Source organism: Protopterus annectens, chromosome 1.part0 (assembly GCF_019279795.1).
Source record: "Protopterus annectens isolate FY-2018-M chromosome 1.part0, PAN1.0, whole genome shotgun sequence".
Classification (NCBI taxonomy): Eukaryota; Metazoa; Chordata; order Ceratodontiformes; family Protopteridae; genus Protopterus; species Protopterus annectens.
This window is the reverse complement of record NC_056725.1, coordinates 1,484,684,618-1,484,705,271: the sequence shown is the minus strand read 5'-3', so window position 1 is coordinate 1,484,705,271 and position 20,654 is coordinate 1,484,684,618.

Genomic DNA, 20,654 nt, shown 5'->3' with positions numbered 1-20,654 from the left:
TTCTGGGGTGAGGCAAACAGATCTATCTCTGGGCTCCCCTATTTGTTTCTCAAAATGTTGAATATCTTTGGTTCCAGTTTCCACTCGTGGGGGTCCATGAATTTCTGCTTAGGTCATCTGCCAGTGTATTTAGGTTGCCTGGCAGGAATTGAGCTTGTAGATGCACTTGGTATCTCAAGTCTGTGTTCCAAAGAGCCATGGCTGGTCTGCAGAGGGTTATGAGTGCCCCCCCCCCCCACTTGTTTATGTACCACATAACAGTGGTGTTAGTCTTTACTAATAATTGTCCTGGAAGAATGTGGTCCTTGAAGGCCGTCAGAACATTCTGTACAGCTAACATTTGTTTTTGATTGATATGCAGGTGCATTTGACTCTGGTTCCATGTGCCCTGAATGCACTGCCCTGCCAAGTGAGCCCCCATGCACAGTCTGATGAGTCTGTTGTCAGGGCCTGGGCGGCAGGGGGTAGAGTGAATGGCAGTCCCTTGTTGTGGTGGCAGGCTTCTGCCCACCAAAGGAACTCTGTCTTTAGGCAAGGGATGATAGAAATCACCGATTCCAGGTCTTGAGAATGTTGACACCATAGGCTTTTTAGATACCATTGTAGTTTCCTCGCATGCAGTCTTGCATATGGAATTAGTAGAATGCAAGAGTCCATGAACCCCAAGGCTTGCAGTATTTTCCTTGCAGATAGCTGGGTCTTTTGTGGCCAGTAGTTTGAAGTAGACTGCAAACTTGTTTCTCTGGCATGAGGTAGGCCATCTGGGAAGTTGTATTCAAGCTTGCTCCCAGGAATACAATTTGTTGGCAGGGTACTAGATGTGATTTCTTTTCATTTATGGTGTACCCCAGAGAAGTTAGTAATTTCTTTACAAATGCCAGATGATTAAAATAATATGTCCTGATTTTCTGCCTGAATTAGACAATCGTCCAGGTATGGGTAAATTTGAATATTTCTTTGCCCGCAGAATGCAATGACTGGAGCTAGGCACTTTGTGAATACCCTGGGTGCAGTAGATAAGCCAAAGGGCAGTGCAGAGAACTGATAGTGCATAGTAGCCTGCCTCTGAAGCATAGATATTTTCTGCAAGATTCCCTTATTGGGATGTGCAGTTAAGCTTCCTTTAAATCCAGTGTTGCCAACCAGGCATTTTTGCCTAGCATGGGAAGCAGCTGACGAAGAGTTAGCATTTTGAATTTTGGGATTACCAAAAAGGTGTTTAGGATAGACAGGTCCAGGATAGGAACGCCAGGAATGTTTTTTTTCTGGGTACCAGGAAAATTCTTGAGTAAAAACCTTGCCCCCATTCCTCTTCTGGGACAGGGTGAATAACCCTGATACTTAGAAGAGAGAGAACCTGCTTTTGAGCCTCTGCCCACTGATTTGGGGGTAAGTCTGGGCAACCATTTGGGGATGGTAAAGAGTGGAAGTGGAATCTGTATCCTTGGGAAACTATTTAAAACCCATTTGTCTTGGGTAATGTGTTCCCAAGTTTTTTTTGTATGCAGGGCGATCTTTCCCCCTAAAGGACAGTCAGTTGAGCAGGGATTAGAAGGTTTAAAGTTAAGTCATTGTGACAGTTTACCATAGGAGGGTATCTTACTACTTCCAGCTTTGGAAGTGGGAGCCCCCCCACTGCTTAGGCCTGTGAGTACCTTGAGACTGAAGCCTGGGTGGTCTGCTGGTCCTAGGTTTGGACTGAGAAGGCCTGGAAGAGGCAGGAAAGGACCAATTCTTAGAAGGCCAGTGCGTACTAAATCTGGGAGGCTGTATTTGCAGAAAATCTTTAACAGTTTGTATAGATTTAGCTTTTTCCTCCATCTTTTTAAGTACTGCTTCTGCTTTGTTGCCAAACAGGCGGTCTTGGTTTAAGGGAGCATCCAGTAATTTAGCTTTAACATAATCTGGCAAAGTTTACTCCTTAAGCCAAGCATGCCTTCTAAGTACAGACCCAGGGACAGCAGCCCTGCAAGATGCCTCTAATGAATCAAAACGACATTGCAAAGTATGTTTTCCAACTTGTTCAGCAGAATGCATTAAATCCTGTAATTCTTTACTTTCAGCACAGTCAGGAATCAACATAATTTTCTGTTTAAGCAATCCAGTAATATGCTGCTGATACTTTAACACATGAAATTGGCAGTTTAAGGCCCTAATGGCCAAAGTAGCAGAAGTGTATACCTTCTTACCCAATCTGTCCAGGGCCCTGGAATCTCTATCAGTGGGGGTAAGGTTTTTGGCAGTAGTAGCCTTAATGCCTTTGGGTCCCTGTGAAATGGTCTTGGGATCTGCAGTAGAATTCTTAAAGAGGAACGTGTGAGAGTCAGGTACTCTCTAATACTGGTCAGGTTTTCTGCGAGCTGAAGGTAAAGTGTCGGGGGCCCAGCTAGATTCCAAGAAGGCATCATCTACAATGTCCAGTACAGGAGGGATAGCTAAAGGCCTGTGTTGAGGTAGGAGTAAGAATTCCCTAAGCCTCTTTTTGGAGTCAGAGTAATCCTGGCTATCCCAGCGGAAATGCTACCTAAGAGTATGCAAAGTTTCACCAAAAGAGAAATCCTCTGGAGGGGAAAGCAGAGGGAATCGAGTCCTCTGCATCAGAATCCTCATAGGTAGATAAGGGCAACTCCTGGTCATCAGAGAAAACAGAAATTTCAGAATCCTGATCAGAAGAATCAGAAGGAAAATCAATTCTAGGTCTCTTAGAGGGAGAAGGATGGCTTCCCTTGATTAGAGTAATAAGGTCTTCAGCCATTCTTATTTGTTTTTTAGGCATAGGGGCCTGACCATGCGGTCCGGGCATCGGTTTTCTAGGCGTGGATCAAGTTTTAGGCCTTGAAGAAGAAGAAGGCATCGGTTTAACATGCAAGTCAGTGGGTCTGAATACACCCTCAGTAGCCGGTGCCTGCACAGCAGCTCTGGACCCATCCAAGGTAGAGACATCCACAGGTTCCACAGTCGAATAAGCATCTCGTGGCATACCAAGAATGGGTCTCAGTAGAGGCCTGCAAATCTGAAATAGTGGGTATCAGGGGCTGCGATAGCGCCTCACTGAGTACCGGCGAACTGGTGACTAGCTCTGTTTTTATCTTAGTGTTTTTTCAGAATGTCGGTAGTCAGGTGGCTTACTGAAGTCATTTCTGGATAATTCAACCGAGTACCAAAATATTTAGATGCGAAAATGAACAGACGACGAATAGTTCGAGATTTGAATAAGGCACAAAACCGACAGCGAGGGACATCGTGGTCTGGGCCTAAGCAAGGAATGCAGTACGAATGAAAATCTTTATGAGGTATTTGCTTTCCACAAGAAATACAATTGTTAACTTTTATTGACATAGGTTTAGAGCAAGAAAAAGGATCCCCAATGGGGTACTTAGCTTTGTTGAAGACTTCGGATCTGAAACTCGAAAATGAAAATTTCAGGAATCGGCCGACTGGCACTTGCGAACTGCTTCGGGCACCGCATGGCAAGAAAGACTGATGTAATGGTGTCGGCGGCATGCTTTATACCCCTGACTACCTGACATCATGGAAGAAGAAAGTAGTAAACAAGTCGACCACAGTATAAGCGAAGCTGACAATGAGGCACAGACCAGAAATAAATGCAGGTATAAAGTAAAGGCGTTTATTCCAAATAAGCACACCGACTGAGCGCTTTCACCAGGTAAACTGGTTTCATCAGGGTCATACAAAACACACCCAGCAAGTTGTTCTTAAGTACTCATTAAATTTGCAATTAAACAATCAATCAACTCCCATTCATAAAAAAGATCTTGACACAAAATCAAAATTTGTAAAACTCTCGAAATACTGAATAGTATAACACCATATAAAACAACCATAACATGGTAAAACCATGCATAAGCATAAACATCTAACAAACAGTATACTTATATAAGAAGGGTCTACACATATATTAATATAAATGTGGAATTACAACAACCTAACATGTAAAGGCTACTGGAATATAATGAGACAGCCTATTCCATAAGTACATATTTGAATACTCTATAATATAAACCAATAACCCAACACAATATTTGCATACATAACAAAAATGCCTAAAATGACAAAGACAAGTAAATAATATTAAATGAAATTGGCCCTATATTTCAATAGAGGTTTTAAAGAAATACCTTCATTAATCCCTGGAAATTTTGTGGCATTCAATCTAATCTGCCACTCCATTTCACAAAGGGCTACAAAGTTGTTGACATCACCATAGTAACTTGCCTTTGTCCTATCAACTATAAAAAATAAAAACTTTTTAAAATCGCAACAAACCTTGGAATGCAAAGAAAGGGCATTGTGTTCATCCCTTCTAATGGAGCTACAATGCTCCCTAATCCTTTCCTTCAAACTCCTCGTAGTCATGCCTACATAAAATGCTTCGCATGACATACAAGAAGCTATGTAAACATAATTTTTCGTAACACAATTACACCGTCCAGGACAAGCAACAGTACATCCAAAACCAGCCACCACCAGGTAAGAACCTTCAGCTATGTACCTACACCATTTACAACATCCACATTTACCCATGAAGGATCGCCTAAAACCGTCATTACTCCTTTCTAGTATGCCCTTCAGATTGTGCCCCCTACTGTAAACAATGGCAGGTGCATCACCCAAAATTGCTCTCGTGTCAATACTCAAGAAGTAATCCCATAAACCCCTCAAGCTTGCACATATTTCAGGTGAAACATCATTGTATTTTAATACAAAAGTTGGACCAGTCACGTCAGTACTATTGTCTATTATGTCATTGTTAAAATTAACAGCTGAGGACACTGTACCCTTGATTTTCAAAATTGGTAAGTATTTACTTTTCCTCTTTCTATAAACCTCTTTTTTGGTTTTAGTTAACAATGCCAGTGGGTAACCCCTTTCAAGAAATAAACCAATAAGGGTGTATATCTCTTTTGTGAATGTTATATCATCACTTGTCAATCTTGATAAGCGGACCATTTGGCCCTTCACCAAACCTTTCCTTTGGTGCATCGGGTGGCAACTAGAAAAATGTAACATGGAAATGGCATAACTGGGCTTCCTATAAATGTTGCTAGTAAACCCCGTGCTATGATGAGACAGCAACTAATGCAGGACCCAAGACTTTAATAATCAGGACGACTGAGGGCTGCCTGCAAGCAGATAACCCAAATGTAATGACTGCAACAATGAAACATGAAGAACATCAGAGCATCCACCTTCCATGCTTGGTTGTGGGGAGTTCTGGTGCAATATTTGCTCAATTTAAAGTTCTGAGGGGAAGCAAAGAGGTCCACCTCTGGTGCCCCCCACCTGTGGATCAGCAGCTTGAATGATTTGGGTTCCAGTTTCCACTCATGCGGATCCATTAGATTTCTGCTTCAGTCGCCTGTCAGTGAATTTAGTTTGCCTGGCAGGAATTGAGCTTGCAGGTGCACTTGATTGCTCAAAGCTGTGTTCCACAGAGCTATGGCCAACCTGCAGAGTGGGTATGAATGGGTTCCTCCCTGCTTATGTACCACATAACTGTGGTATTGTCGGTCTATATCAATAGTTGCCCTGGAAGAAAAAGGTGCTTGAAGGCTGTCAGAGCATTCTGTACAGCTAGCATTTCTTTTTGATTGATATGCAGGTGCATTTGGTTTGGGCTCCATTTGCCCTGAATACCTTTGTCCTGCCATGCGAGCCCCCCAAGCATAGCATGATACGTCTGTTGCTGTTAGGGTTTGGGCAGCAGGGGGTAGAGTGAAAGGAAGTCCTTTGTTGGGGTAGCAGGCCTCTGCCCACCAAAGGGACTCTGCGCTTAGGCAAGGAATGATATGAATCATTGTTTCCATATCTTGAGAATGTTGACACCAGAGACTTTACCATTGAAGTTTGCTCATATGCAGTCTTGCATTTGGAATTAGTAGAATGCAAGAGGCCATGAACCCTAGGGCTTGCAGTATTTTTCTTGCAGATAGCTGGGTTTTAGTGGCCAGTAGATTGAAGTAGTTTGTCAAATACATTTGTTTTTCTGGAGTGAGGATTGCCATCTGGGAAGTTGTGTTCAAGCTTGCTCCCAGGAATACAATCTGTTGTCTGGGTACCAGATGTGATCGCTTTTCATTGATGGTGTACCCCAGTGAAGTTAGAAGTCTCTTTACAAATGTCAGGTGCTGGAGTAGCAATTCCTGACTGTCCACCTGAATCAGGCAATCGTCCAAGTATGGGTAAATTTGAATTTTTCTCTGCCTGCAATATGCAATGGCTGAAGCTAGGCATTTTGAGAATACCCTGGGCGAAGTAGATAAGCCCAAGGGAAGTGCAGAGGACTTTTAATACAGACAGCCTGCTATGAAACATAGGTATTTCCTGAAAGATTCCCTTATGGGGATGCACAGATAAGCTTCTTTTAAGTCTGGGGGGCTAGCCAGGAGTCCTTGGCTAGCATAGGAAGCAGCTTTTGGAGAGTAAGCATCTTGAACCGTGGAACCACCAGGAAGGTGTTGAGAATAGACAGATCCAGATATGGCACCAAGAGTTTGAGTAAAAACCTTGTCCACTATGCTCTGCTGGGACAGGTTGAATAGCCCGATACTGAGAAGAGGAAGTACATGCCTTTGGGCCTCTGTCCACTGGTTTAGGGGGAGGTCTGACCATCCGCTTGGGGGTGGCAGTGAGTGGAAGAAGAATCTGTATCCCTGGGATACAATTTTCAAGACCCATCTGTCCTGGGTGATGTATTCCCAGTTTTTTGCATGTAGGGCAGGTTTTCCTCCTAAGGGTGCAAGTACTTGAGCAAGTCTTGGAAGAGTTAAGGATAAGTCATTGTGAGATTTTACCATATGATGGTGGCTTACTACTCCTGGTTTTAGAGGTGGGAGCACTCCATTGCTTTGATCTGTGCATACCCGGAGACTGAAATCGTGGTGGTCTGCTTACCCCTGGGTTAGGACTGAGAAGGTCTGGGAGGAACTGGAAAGGACCAGATTTTAGAAGGTCAATGCCTACTGAATCTAGGTGGCTGTACCTGTGGGAAATACTTACCACTTTGCATAGATTTAACTTTTTCCTCCATCTTTTTGAGGACTTCTGCTTTATTGCCAAACAGGCGTTCTTGATTTAATGGTGCATCTAGTAATTTTGCTTTGACATAGTCTGGCAAGATATGTTCCTTAAGCCAAGCATGCCTTCTAAGAAAAGACACAGTGACAGCAGTCCTGCAAGATGCTGCTAAGGCATCAAAACCACATTGCAAAGTATGTTTTCCAACTTGGTTAACAGACTGCATTGACGCTTGTAAATCTTTATGTTCTGCACAATCAGGAATCAGCATAATTTTCTGTTTAATTAGCTCCATAATATGTTGCTGATACTTTAACATATGAAACTGGCAATTTAAAGCCCTGATGGCAAGAGTAGCAGAGGTGTATATCTTCTCACCCCATCTGTCTAAAGCCCTAGAGTCCCTGTCTAAATGGGTAGTGCTTTTGGCTGTTGTAGCCTTAATGCCTTTAGGTACCTGGGAAATGGTCTCTGGATCCGCAGTAAAGAGAAACTTGTGGGAGTCAGGTACGCTGTAGTACCTGTCAGATTTCCTGGCCACAGGAGGCAAAGTATCAGGGATAAGACCCAATTCCAAGACGACATCTACAATTTCCAGAACAGGGGGTATAGCTAGAGGCATGTGCTGAGGCAAGTCTAAAAATTCTCAGTCTCTTTATGGACTGAGGGTAGTCCTGGCATTCCCAGCGGAAATGCTCTCTTAAGGTATGCAAGGTTTCACCAAAAGAAAAGTCCTCTGGAAGGGAGGCAGAGGAGATGGAATCCTCTGCATCTGAACCCTCATAGGTATGTTAGGGAATGTCCTGGTAATCAGAGGGATCATAGTCATTGGACTCATGGTCTGTAGAATCGGAAGGAAAATCAATCCTTTGTCAGAGAGGGGGAAGGCTGGCTTCCCCTAATTAAAATGATAAGGTCTTCAGCCTATTTAAGCATTGGTTTCTGTGGCATGGAAGCTTGAGCATGCACTTTGGGCGACAGTTTTCCAGACGTAGTGCGAACTCTGGGCATGAGAAAGTCGTTAGTTTTAGTAAAAAACAAAGATGTCGGTTTGATACGATCGGAAGCTTGGAACACACCCTCAGAAGCCGGTGCCTGCACAGTGGCTCTGGACCCATCCAACGTAAAGACATCCGTAGGTTTCATAGTCAAAGAAGCAGCTCGTGACATACCAGATTCCGAAAGGGTCTCAGCAGAGGCCTACGAATCTGTAGAAGCAGGTATCAGGGGCTGCGAAGGCACCTCACTGAGTACCGGCCTATGCAGTCTGTCTCTGTCGTTATCCTTAAATTTTTTCAGAAGGTTGGTGGTCGGATGGCTTATCGAAGCCATTTTGGAATATGTAGAACGAGAGCAAAAGAATTTAGCAACAAAAATAGCCCAATGACTAATAGTTCAGGCATTGAACAAGGCACAAAACCGACAGTGAAGAACGCCATGGTCTGGGCCTAAACAGGTGATGCAGTAAGAATGAAAATCTCTGAGAGGTATTTGCTTTCCACAGGCAAGACAATTAACTTTTTCTGACATCGGTTAGAGCACAAAAAAAAGGATCCCCAATGTGTTACTTATCTTTCAGAAGACTTCAGGTCTAAAACTCAAAAAACAAAAATTTCAGGAGGCGGCCGACTGGCACTTGCGAACTGCTTCTGCTTCGGACACTGCACTGCAAGAAAAGCTGATGTAATGGCATCGGCTGCATGTTTTATACCCATGACATCCTGATGTCATGGAAGAAGTGACACCATCTGATGCAGAAATCCCAAGACTCTGGTATTCATGCCAACTGAGGGCTACCTGCAGGCAGATAAAGTACAGTTGTGTACCTACCATAAATGTAGATGTTAGAGTGTATTCACTGTTGCAGTCATTACTCTTGGGTTATCCTGTTGGCAGGCTACCCGCAGTCGGCCTGAATTCCAAAGTCTTGGTCCGACATCAGTTGCTATCACCTCTTCCCTGATGTCAGTGCACCAGGGGTATAAAAGATGCAGCCGATGCCATTTTCTTCAGTTTTTCTTGTCCCAGATGTCAGGTGCCCCCAAAAGGGTAGGCTAAATAGATTATGCCAATAAATATGCATGCACTAAAGTAAACATTTCCTTCATCTACAAGCAAATACACCACATAGGTTGTATAGAATAGAGAAGTACAGATAAGACCCAGCAAATGAAAGGGGGGTGGTTGGAGGGTAACCTGGACTGCAACAGTGAATACACTCGAACATCTACATTTATGGTAGGTACACAACTGTACTATGTTCATCATGTTTCACTGTTGCAGTCATTACTCTTGGGTTGAATCCCAAAGCTGAGGATGGGTGGCTGGGCTAAATAGGATTAGGAGAGGCTATGAGGCCCTGCAGAACTGCAGTGGCAAAGCCTGCTCTGGATTTAGAGTAGAGAGGTAAGTGGTAGTGCTTTGTAAAAGTGTGCACTGAACTCCAAGTTGCAGCCTCTAAGATGTCTTTGGTTGGTACTCCTCTGAGGAAGGCTGCTGAAGTGGCTGCTGCTCTGGTAGAATGTGGCCTAATGCCCCTTAGGCACTGATTTGCCATGCTGTAAGTAGCAGAAACAAATGCAATGGCCTATCCATTTTGAAATAGTCTGTTTTGAGATAGCATTTCCTTGTGATCCTGCAGCATATGCCACTAAAAGTTGCTCAGTCTTTCTGAAAGCTTTAGTTCTGTCCAAGTAGAAGAGTAGCTGTCTGTGTATGTCCAAAGAATGCAGAAGTCTCTCACCCTTGTTCTGTGGGTTTGGATAAAAGGTAGGCAAGTGAATGGTTTGGTTAAGGGCCACACTGGACACCACCTTTGGCATAAATGTAGGGTTCGTCCTCAGAGAAACCCTGTCTGGATGGAAAATGATAAAACGTTCCACAGCCATGAGTGCCTGTAACTCCACTTGTCTTGCAGAGGTTATTGCTAGGAGCAGAGCTGTTTTCCAGGATAAGAATTTTATATCAGCTGTTGAGGCTGGCTCAAAAGGAGGCAGTGTTTTTCCAAGACATAATTGAGGTCCCATGCAGGTACTGGTGCTCTCCTTGGAGGTCTTATGTTTTTGGCCCCTCTGAGGTACTGCCTTATTAAAGGATGAGAAAAGATAGGTGGTTCCATATTGTAATGGGCTGAAATGGCAGAGGCATGAATCTTAAATTGATGAAAAGGATAGGCCTTTGTCCAGCATCTCAGTTAAGTATTGTAAAAATCTGAGAAATATTTGGTACAAATGTGTCAATTCCTTGTTCTTGGTTCCAAGCACAGAATCTCTTCCATTTTTCTGCATAAGATTTTCTGGTACTGGGCCTCCTGGCCTCCAAGATAACATCCATTACAGCTTTGGAAAGAGGAGTGTTCTGAATGACTACATTATCCGCCATGCTGCCAGATTTAAGGTCCTGAGTTGGCTACGCAGGATCTGATTGTTTTGTTGGGTCAGTAAGTGAGAAGTTTGAGGCAATGTCCAGGCTGGACCTTGAGACAAGTTCTTTAGAATTGGGTACCAGTGCTGGAGTGGCCAGTCTGGGGCAATCAGTATCATTTTTGGTTTCTCTTGTCTGACCTTTAGGAGTACCCTGGGGAGGAGAGGCAGTGGAGGAAAGGCATATACTGTTAGGTTTTTCCAGCTGAAGGATAGGGCATCCACTTTCCATGCTTGCTTGTGATAAATCCTTGTGCAGAATCTCTGTAGTTGGCAGTTGTGAGGGAAGGCAAATAGATCTATGTCTGGGCATCCCCATTTCCTTGTTAGCATGCTGAAGAGTTGTGGATCCAGTTTCCTGCTTAGTTCGTCTGCCAGAGTATTTATTTTTCCTGGCAGAAATTGTGCTTGCAGGAGAACTTGATAAGTCAATGCTGTATCCCACAAAGTCATGGCTTGTCTGCAGAGGGGGTAGGAATATGTGCCTCCCTGCTTATGTACCACATGACTGTAGTATTGTCCGTCTTTATCAGTAGTTGTCCTGGATGAAATAGATCCTTGAAAGCTGTCAGGGCATTCTGAACAGCTAGTACCTCTTTCTGATTGATATGAAGATGCATCTGGCTTGTGGGCCATGTGCCCTGAATACATTTTCCTGCCATGTGGGCCCCCCCAGGCATAATCTGATGCATCCGTTGTTCGTGTCTGCCTGGCTGTGGGTAAAATGAATGACTGGCCCTTGTTGTGGTGACAGGCCTGTGCCCACCATCGAAACTCCTGTTGCAGGCAGGGAATGAGGGTAATTAATGTTTCCAGGCTGTGGCAATGTTGAGTCCAAACACTTTTTAGATACCATTGTAGTTTCCTCATATGCAGTCTGGCATATGGAATTAGAAAAATGCAGGATGCCATGAAGCCCAAAGCCTGCAGAATTTGTCTTGCAGATAACTGGGTCTTTGTTGCCAACATTTTGAAGGAAGAAGTCAGTTGCCTTGGTTTGTCTGTCATGAGATAAGCCATCTGGGCAGCTGTATTTAAGCTTGCACCCAGGAATATTATCTCTTGAGAGGGTACTAGTTTTGATTTATTTTCGTTTACTGTGTACCCTAGGCAAATTAGCAATCTTTTTACAAATGTCAGATGCTTTAGTAGAATGTCTTTGTTCACTGCTTGAATAAGGCAGTCATCCAAGTAAGGATATATTTGAATTCCTCTGTCTGCAAAATGCAATTACTGGTGCCAGGCATTTTGTGAAGACCCTGGGTGCAGTAGATAAGCCAAAGGGCAGTGCAGAGAATTGGTAGTGCATTGAGCCAGCTATGAATCTGAGGTATCTTCTGCAAGATTGTCTGATTGGGACATGCAGGTATGCCTCTTTTAGGTCCAAAGTTACGAGCCAAGCCTTCTTGGCCAGCATGGGCAGTAGATGCTGCAGAGTCAACATTTTGAATTTTGTAACGCCCAGGAATGTTTAGAATAGACAGGTCCAGTATTGGTCTCCAGGCTTTGTCCTTTCTGGGCACCAAGAAAAGTCTTGAGTAAAATCCTTGTCCCTGCTCTTGTTGTGGTACTTGTTGAATGGCCCTCATGTCCATGAGGGATGAAACTTGCTTTTGTGCCTCTGCCCATTGATTGTGTGGCAGGTCTGGCATACCTTTTGCCCTTGGCAGTGTGTGAAAGTGGAACCTGTAGCCCTGAGACACTATGTTCAAGACCCATTTGTCCTGGGTAATCATGTGCCAATTTGGTGAAAAAAGTGCTAGTTTTCCCCCTAAGGGGGCTGCCAAAAGATAAGTGCTTGGTTCTGGCAGAGGAAAGTCATTGGGACTGTTTCCTGTATGGTTGTGATTTGTCTTCTCCGCTTTTGGAGGTAGAAGCACCCCACTGTTTAGGCCTGTATGAGCCTTGGGGCTGGGATCTCCCTCTGGGGCATCTGTATCTGCCTCTTTGTGGCCTGTCTGACACTGGAAAGGGCCAGTTCCTGCTAAATCTGGGTGGCTGTACCTGTAGGAAATCCTTAACTGTCTGTATAAATTTCGCTTTATCCTCCATTTTCTTCAACACCTCTTCTGCCTTAACACCAAAGTATCATGCTGTAATGGAGCATCCAATAATTTTGCTTTAACATGATCAGACAGATTCTGTTCCTTTAACCAAGCATGCCTTCTAATGACAGAACCCATAACAGCGGCCCTGCAAGAGGCCTCCAGTAAATCAAAACCACATTGCAAAGTATGCTTTCCCACTTGTTCAGCTGCATGCAATAAATCCTGCATTTCCTTGTTATCAGAACATTCAGAATTTGTCAACATTTTCTGTTTAAGCAGTGACATTAAGTATTGCTGATATTTAAGCATATGAAACTGACAATTTAAAGCCCTTACAACCAAGGTAGCAGAAGTGTAAACTTTTTTCCCCCCATCTGTCCAGTGCCCTAGAATTCCTATCAGAGGGGACAGGGTTTTTTGCAGTGGAAGCCTTGACCCCTTTGGGACCCTGAGATATAGTTTCTGGGTCAGCAGCAGGGTTTTTATATAGAAATTTATGAGAGTCTGGAACCCTGTAGTATCTGTCTGACTTAGCAGGTGCAGGGGGTAAAGAGTCAGGAGACGGGCCAGACTCTGAAAATACATCATCTACAATGTCTAGAACAGGTGGACTAGCAAGAGGTCTGTGCTGAGGTAGTAAAAGAGTCTCAGAGCCTTTTTCTTAGATTCTGAGTAATCTTGGCTCTCCCAGTGAAAATGCTCCCTTATGGTATGCAGGGTTTCTCCAAAAGAATAATCAAGAGGAGAGGCTGAAGGAATAGATTCTTCAGCATCAGAATCCTCACAGGGAGGAAAAGAGTATCCCTGTTCAGAAGAGGAATCAGAGGAAATTGAAACCTGATCAGAAAAGTCATATTCTGTCTCTTGCCTAGGCATCTTATCAGGAGGGGGATGGGAACCCCTGATCAAAGTAATTAGGTCTTCGGCCATTTTAAGCATCTGTTTCTTAGGCATGGAAATCTGTCCAGGAGAATGCTGTACTTCTTTGTCTTTAGAGCTGTTTTAGTCTTTGAAGCTGAAGATGGCTTGACATATAATTGTGTAGGTCTGAAAACACCCTCAGAAGCCGATGCCTGCTCAGCGGCTCCTGACCCATCTATGGGAATAGTTTCCGAGAGTCCAATACTTGAGTATCCAGAGGCCTAGTCAGCTCCACAAGGGAGTCGGAAGCAGCCTGTGGCTCTGAGGTAGCGGGTGTCAGGGGCTGCGAAAGAGCCTAACTGAGAACCGGTGATTGGCCAAGCAGGGGCCTCGTCGTCGGTTTTGGACCTCAGATGCCTGTCCTTTTCCTTGCGCTTTTTATAAACTCTGGTCGTCGGCTGTACCGACGGCATTATATAATTAAACCTTCGGCCAAAGTAATGAAAGGCAAAATTGTTCCGACGCTTAATAGTGCGTCGGTTAAATCTATCACAAAACCGACAGCTAGCAACATCGTGATCAGGGCCTAGGCAAGGAATACAGTAAGAATGAAAATCCTTATGAGGTATTTGCTTCCCACAAGAAATACAATTCGTAACTTTTTCTGACATCGGTCTGGAGCAAGAAAAAAGTTTCCCCAATGGGGTACTTAGCTTTAATGAAGACTTCGGATCTGAAATTCGATTTTGAAAATCTCAGGAGTTGGCTGACCGGCACTTGCGAACTGCTTTTGCTTCGGGCACCGCGCGGCAAGAAAGACTGAAGAAAATGGCGTCGGCTGCATCTTTTATACCCCTGGCGCACTGACGTCAGGGAAGAAGCGACAGCAACGATGCCGGACCAAGACTTTGGAATTCAGGCTGACTGCGGGTAGCCTGTCAGCAGGATAACCCAAGAGTAATGACTGCAACAGTGAAACACGATGAACATACCAAATGTGATGACTACAACAGTGAAACACAAAGACCATCTACCAATGATGGTAGTTAGTAATACCGATGGTAAAAGGAAGAGAAACATGCTCACTGTCTACAGGGTAGACTAAAGTAAGAAAACTATAGAACTACAAGGTAGAAAGGGCTAATGATTATTTAGCTACGAGAGAAAAGATGGCCGACGCATCTTGCTGCAAGAGCGGCAAACGAGATATAAGGTAATGTAGAGAGGGGTACTGTGGGGTAGACTATTAGCTCGAGAGATGGATGAAGACTGACAACATCAGATCAAATAACCTCTACACTCCTTGCTGTAAATTCACATTGTTGTGACAAAGGAACTGTCTGACTGCTTCTATGCCAAACTCATTAGGTATTACCATAAATAGAGAAACTATATCCAAAGTAACAAAAAATAATTAACTTTATCACTATATTCATACCATTTAAAGAATTTGTCAAGAAAAACTCCCATATCTTTGATATAGCTTCTGGTTTTTAACCAAACAAGGACCAAGGATGTGTTTAAGATATAAAGAAACAGGCTCAGTAACCAATCCTTTACCTGAAACGATGGGTCTCATTAGTGGAACTTGTATGTCCTTATGTATTTTTGGAAGGCCACATAAGAATGGAGTGACAGGGTGGGACACTGACAACCAGTTAAATAAATCTAAACTTAGACATTTGCAAATCATACACAACAGCATTAACTATGAATAATATAATTAAAGTTTAAACTGATTTTCTTAAACATATCAGAAGTCTAGTCATATAGTCAACATACATATTTTGATCTAAGATCACAATGGCCTCACCCTTATCAAACTACTTAATTACGACATTGGGATTATTCTTTATTTTAATCAAAGCATCTTGATCAGGTTTAGTTAAATTACATTTCTAATCAAACTTACCATGAGCATAAAATTGCTGATGCTGTTGTTCACAAACATTGTGAAAGGCTGTAACAATGGGGGCACTAATCATTACAAAAGCACAAGATAGAAAAGTTGTGTAAAATCTTAACATAACCATAGATGTCCTCTTCTGTGTTGCAGTATTCTGTACATATAGGTTTTCTCCTCTTGCTACCCGAATATCTGGCCAGTATACAAAACATGTCAGTCACTGTGGGATGTCTGACATGGCCAGCAGAGCATGGGCCATACAAGTAACATCTGCATGCACCAGACCTCAGAACAGAGCCCCCTTCCAGTTGGAACCAGTCCCACAGAAGGTGATGCAAGTCCTGTGCCATCCAAAGAGGGAACTGCCAGATAATAGGAAGGGTAGGTGGGAGAGAAGGAAAACTGCAACATGGAAGAGAAGGACATCTATGGTTATGGTAAGATATTACACAACTTTTCTATGTCCTATTCACATGTTGCAATACTCTGTATGCAAGGGTGAGTGCCAAAGCTCACTATGAGGAAGGGGTAGGTGGCCTAGTGGAGTTCTCCAGGAATCCATGAAGGATAGCCCTAGCAAATCCAGCCCTGGACCTGGAATTCAGGTCCATCTTGTAACGCTTGGTGAAGGTGTGCAAAGAAGACCAAGTGGCTACTTCAAGGATAGTGGAAGTGTCTAAGCCTTTGAAGAATGCTCCAGAAGAGGTCCTTGCCCTGGTGGAATGTGCTTTAAACACTGCCTTGCAAGGGTTCCCCATGGTGTTTGTAGCAAAAACTAACTGCATTGGAAATCCAGGCTGAAACGGTTTGCTTAAATACTGCTTTTCCTAGGGCCCTGGGATGTAAAGAGATAAACAGTTGGTAAGCCTGTCTGATGGGTCTGTTTTTGTGCAGACAGCGTCTGAGCTGTCTGTGCACATCCAGGGAATGTAGTACTCTCTCACAATCTTCCCTGTGGGTTAGGAAAGAAAGTGGCTTGGTTTAAAGAAAGTTCATTGACCACCTTGGGCATGAAGGATGGGTTGGTTCTAAGGATTACCCTATCTCTGTGGAATATGAGAAAGGGTGGAATAGCCATGAGGGCTTGCAACTCGAGAACTCTTCTAGCTGAAATCAAAGCCACTAGGACAGTCTTCCATGTGCAGTATTTCAGGGAAGCTTTGGAAGCTGGCTCGAATGGGCGGATGTGAGCTTCTCTAAAACATACTTCAGGTCCCATGGAGGGGGAATGGGCTTCCCTTGTGGCCTGAGATAAAGTACCCCCTTAAGGAACAGTTTTGCAGCCAATTTGGAAGCTTGGGGGTGTCCAAAAGGAGGCATGCAGAAATGGCAGAGAAATGGGGCTTAATGGATGAGAATACTAACCCTGTCTGCAAAAGTTCACACAGGTAGGAAAGTACTAGAGGAGTTTCACTTTGAAACGGGTCCAACTGCCTTTTAACACACCATATGGAGAATCTTTTCCACTTGGATATGCAAGATCTCCTGGTACTGGGTTTCCTGGCCTACTGCAGGACAGTGAGAGCACATCCTCGATATAAAGGTGTCTGAAAGGGACCAGAACCTATCATCCACAGAGTGAGGTGAAGAGATTGCCACTGTGGGTGGATTTGGGTTCCCTTGTCCTGTGTGAGAAAGTCCACTCTGAGCTCTTGAGAATCAGATGGCTGGGAAGGCAGGAACACTTGATATTCGACTGGTGGTGGAGAAGTTCTGAGGTCTGGTGCGAGCGGACATTACTTTTATGGCCCACACTCTGCTGGCCATGTCAGACATCCCATGCTCCATTGTGTGACTGAAATCTTTTGTAAACTGGCCGGACACTTGGGTAGCAAGAGGAGAAAACCCATATGTACAGAATACTGCAACATGTGAATAGAAAGACAGCTTCTTAATACATCAATGTGCCTAGTCATATCTTTAAAAATTAATTTCAAACTATGAACAAAATAAATTTTAAATCAGTCAGTGCATCTTCTAAACTATCACTGTAACATGAAATAAATTTCAAGCCCTTGTGCAGCAAAGATAGATCACTTTCAGTCAAAACCAATTTGGATAAATTTATCACAACTTTATCAATATTCACCTCCTGTTGTTGTAATGGCTCCTTGTTTGTGGGCCATTATACTTTCTTGCGATTCCTTCGATTCTTCCTTTTGATCTTCCTCTGGATGCTATTCTCGTTCTGTCCTTCATCCTTTCCAATAGTTGTAACTTGAAGACAGTCTGTGGTAGCCAAAAACCCTCATTTACAATTGGATGGCTATACTGACTGGATTCAGTAGGGTTGAGGCTCTCCACTTCTGCAGTTCTTTGACTGGTCACATTGCTAGCACCAGGGAACAGATCAGAGATGTGGAAGTTATGCTCGTGCCCATTACCAGTTATATTATTAGGTGCCTCAAAAGTATCTAAATCATACATCAACGGTTTAGATACATTTTTAGTTGTTTCAAACCTTTTCCCCCTTGGCCAGGAAAAGATATGCCCACTATTAAAATCATTGATGCCTTGCTGCAATTTACTTCTCATAGCTTGTTTGAGATGTTCATCATAATCACTCAAACATCATAATCACTCAAACATTCCAACATACAATTACATCTCTCAATACTGCTCTTAAAACAAGACACAGTAGAAATATTAATTTCCAAACTGGTGATTGTCCCATGCAGTTCTCTTTCTACATCTTGGAAGAAATCATTCATAAGCTGCATGTAGTCAAGACTTGGCTTCAAGTTCATCTGTTGCTATTTTTTAAGCAGTACAGGATACATACTCCCATAAGTGGGCAAAGTGGGCATTTTTAAAATTTCCAAACCCCTGGGAATTATTCCAAACTCTAAGCTTGGAAGCTCATTCTCTGCCACTGCAAGCATTGGAGTGCCTTTAGTTTCTTTTGTAATATAGAAAGTTGTTGAACAATTATTGCATTATCCAGTGCAGGGATACTCACTGTCTTAGACATAGACACAGTTATATTCGATAATAAAGGATTCAAACGCATAACTAAAATCTCACTGAGGGAACGATTTGTTCTTTCCAATGATGATGGTTCCACTTGAGTTTCTGGAACAAAAGGCTGTCTCATATTGAACTTCTCCCTGACTCATGCTAACTCTCCACAAACAGAGAACACATCAAAAAGATTACTCAGCCTGTAAATGTTGGTCAACAGCAAGACAAAGTACAAAATGGAAAAACCAGACCAACAACGCCAGTAAAAATGAAAGTTTAATCCACAGAAGTACAGTAAAAAAAACACAAAGCTTATGGGTGCAAAAATCACCCTTCCTAGTGTGACACAAAACTCTTAATAAATCGGTTTGTATATTTTTATGTATTTTTATGTATATTTTAGGAACATGAAATTGAGAATTTAGATTTAATTAAATTTAATACACTTGTTAATTGATGTGTATTTTCTATTGGCTTGGTTGACTTTTTGAATTGGAGTATACATGTAATAATGGTGGAAGGGATTATGCCAGAGGAACCTGGATCATCTAAACAACATCTACAACAGTCACTGCAGTCATACAACAGTGACTGAAGCACTGTCTACACCTGGGGTATCAGCAAGGGCTCCTATTCCGGGTTTTATTTTTTGTAATATGTACAGCAGGAGAAGTAAAGTACAGTTGTGTACACTTAGCATAAATGTAGATTTTCGAGTGTATTCACTGTTGCAGTCATCACATTTGGGTTATCCCTACCAGGGTAAGCCCTCAGTTGGCCCGAACACCAGAGTCTTAGTATTTCTGTGTCGGTTGCTGTCGCTTCAGGATTGACGTCAGGTCATCAGTAGTATAAAGTAAGGCAGCCAACGCCATTACATCAGTTTTTCTTGCCCCAACTGTCAGAAGCCCCCAAGTGGGAGCCAGTACATGGTGGAAAAACCCCACCAGTACAAAGTAAATACCAAAAAGTTCTTTGTAAGGACAGAAAGAGAGAGAAAAGGGGGATGGAGGGAGGGAGACCAGGACTGCAACAGTGAATAAACTCGAACATCTACATTTATGGTAAGTGTCCAAAACTGTACTGTTCTTTGTATTTCACTGTTGCAGTCATCACATTTGGGTTGAATCCCAAAGCTAATGAAAAAGGTGGAGGCAGTCAAAAAGACTAGGGGCTGGCTAGGATGCCCTGCAAGCCTGCAGTGGCAAAGCCTGCCCTGGATTTGGAGAAGATAGGGAGGTGGTAATGCTTGGTGAAGGTGTGAACAGATGTCCATGTTGCAACCTCCAGGATGTCCATGGTGGGGACTCATCTGAGGAAAGCTGCAGAGGTGGAGGCTGCTCTGGTAGAGTGAGTCCTGACTCCCTTAGGGGGAGGTTTCCCTGTGTTGCTTTAGCAGAAATGGATGAAGTGTGCTATCCATTTGGAAACTGTTTGTTTGGAAATGGCTTTGCCCTCTGCTCCTGTAGCAAAGCTGACTAACAACTGATCAGTCTTTCTGAATGGTTTAGTCCTGTCTAGATAGAATCTAAGCTATCTCTGCACATCTAGAGTGCGTAGTATCCTTTCTCCCTTGTTTTGTGGGTTAGGGAAAAAGGTGGGCAAATGAATGGATTGGTTGAGAGCCACACTGGACACCACTTTTGGCATGAAGGATGGGTTAGTCCTGAGGGACACCCTGTCAGCATGGAAGATGATGAAGGCTCTATGAGTGCTTGTAGCTCAGATGCTATTCTGGCTGAAGTGATTTCCAGAAGCAGGGCTGTCTTTCAGGAGAGAAATGTTAACTCTGCTGAAGCTGCTGGCTCGGGGGGGGTAGGGTAAGCTTTTCCAACACAAAGTTTAGATCCCAAGTTGGAGTAGGTGCTCTTCTGGGTGGCCTCAAGTTGCTATCCCCTCTTAGGAACTGTTTTATGAGAGGGTGTGAGAAAAGTGGTTGCTCAGAGTTGAAATGAGCAGAGATAGCAGAGGCATGAATTTTAATAGAGGAAAAGGAGAGACCAGTATGTAGTAGGTCAGCTAGCTAATCCAGGATGACCGGTAGGGAGGGCTGTGCCTTATCGGCTCCCTTAGCCTGGATCCAGGTGCAGAACCTTTTCCATTTGTCAGCATAAGGTTTTCTAGTGCTAGTGCATTTGGCCTCATGTATAACATCTAGAACTGGTTTACTGAGATTGGCAGCTTGTTCAGTGGTCAGGGAATAAGCCAGGCTGTCAAATTGAGCATCTGCGATTGGGGATGCATGAATTCTCCTTCCCTCTGGGTTAGGAGGGTTGGGATCTGAGGGAGATGCCATGGTGGCAGAGGGGACAGGCTGTGCAGCAGTGGGCACTAGTACTGGCGAGGCCAGTCTGGAACAATTAGAATTGTCCTCGGTTTTTCCTCCCTTATTTTGAGCAGTACCCTGGTAATGAGAGG